Here is a 1,999-nt window from a genome sequence, read left to right on the forward strand (position 1 = left end):
TGTGAAAATAGAGCCAAACCAGAGTTAGGAGCCAGAAAACAGAACTCCAGGGAAATCTGAAGCTGAAGTCCACAAAAAAGCCAAAAACCAGAGTGCAGGAATCAAGAGGCTTGCCAAAGCAGAACTGGTTGGCCTGGGTTGTTTGTTGTTGTCGTTTTTTTTTAATTTGGGGGCCTCTGGGAAGCTCTCGAGCCATTATCACCTAAATAGATGGCCCACCCACCTGCAGGCTTGATGGCTCTGGGCCTGGGCCTGGGCCTGGGCCTGGGCCTTGGACTGGAAGGTCAAAGAGCTTACATTCATGGCTACCTGTGGCCTCTGTTGGCTGGGCAGAGGGCACTTGGCAGGGGCCATTTTATTTCTGAACCTCTCACTGGGGGCAGAAGCCTTGCTGGACAGAAGCTGCTTCTCTCCAGTGCCACCTGCCTTGGAGTTGGGGGCAGAGCAGGCCAGGGTGTGGGGTTCACTGCTTGGCAACTCCAAACTGTATAGATGCCAGCTTTCAGAGCAGCAGGCAGGAAATAATTCTCCTTCGGGGTGCACCTGTGGGTTGGACAAAATCCCTTGGCAGGCCAGATCCAGCCCGCAAGCCATATTTTGCCTGCCCCTACTCTATTAGCTGGGCAGAGGGTTCTTCTTGGAGGGGAGCTACGGCAGCCCCCTTGGGGCCTAGCACACCTGTTTGCAGATGTGGTGACCCTGGGCCTGGGCCTGGGCTTTGGATTGAGACTTGTCTTCCTTTGTGTCCTTGTTATGACAGGGTATTTAGCAGATTTGCGGATTAATTGGAATCTGACAGGGCCACAGCATAAGCACTTCTGCTATGACCTCAAACTTGCAACCTCTAAGCTGTCAACTATGTGCCTTAGCACCCGTATCACCTCAGCCTCATTGGATAGAGGCAGGAGAGCATGAGTTAACAGCTGTTCACTGGGCTCTGCTGGCTGGATAAAAGGACCTCCTTGGGCGCAGCCAATATTTTCTTTTCCATTTTGGGGCTACTGGGACCCCCTCTGGCCATCGCACAGGAGGAGTCAGAGAGAAAACCACTCAGCCAGCCTGCCCAGTAGTGCTGAGGCTGCCTCTTGGGCTGGGAGGCAGAATGGTGTAAATCGAAGGGTGCCCTCTGCCTGGGCACCTGTAGCTGCTCTGCTCTGGAGCTGCTTTGTTGCCCCCCCCCATGCATAGCTCAGAAGGCTTCCTGAGCCCACCCGATGAGTGGCACAGCTGGAGGAACAATCAGAAACAAAAGGCCAAGATAACAATAACGCCGCAAGCTCTGGAGTGGTCCACTGAGACACCCCAGAGAACTGTGTTAGGTCCAGTTATTTAAATCTAAATTAATTTTCTTGGAAAGTGAGGCAGTAGGACATGGAGCTATATAATGGGCAGATAAAAGCAGCTCCTACACTGTAAACTCCAACAGTTCCCTCCAAGAAAAAGGATTTAAATGCTGATGCGCGGAGCAGTCCAGACCTCCACCTGGATGGGAGTGTTGTAGCGCTAGAAACTGCGCGTGTGTGGAGTTCGCACCTCCGCGTGGGATCCGCAGAGAGCAGCAGGTTGAGCAGGGAGCTGCCTACAACCAAGCACGTGAGGTGCGAAGAAGGGGGTGCACCACACTCCCCCCGTATTCGGGCCCACGTAGAGCCAGGATCCCTGAAGGTGCATGGCAGAGGGCAGAGCGGGCGCACTCTCGTGCCAGGGCCGCCCATCTCTTCAGGACCGCAGAGACAAACGGATTCAGCCCCGCTCCCCGGGCAGCCCCCACTGCGGCCGGGGTGGTGGTGGGCGAGCGGGCGGCGGGAGAAGGCGGAGGCGGGTAGGCCCGAAAGGCGCGCCGCCCCCGCCACCCTGCAGAGGGCAGTAGCGTCTCCCGCGGGCCCTGGCTGCGGCCCCGCCCCACCGCGCCGGCCGGGTACGTGCTGCGCCTGCGCTGTGGGCGCGGCCTTTTCCCCAGCGCTGCGGGTCCGGACGCTGTGCAAAGAGATTCGGGCTT

The sequence above is a fragment of the Gavialis gangeticus genome, unplaced genomic scaffold (genome assembly GCF_001723915.1).
Source record: "Gavialis gangeticus isolate Ggan-Ray unplaced genomic scaffold, GavGan_comp1, whole genome shotgun sequence".
NCBI classification, from domain to species: Eukaryota; Metazoa; Chordata; order Crocodylia; family Gavialidae; genus Gavialis; species Gavialis gangeticus.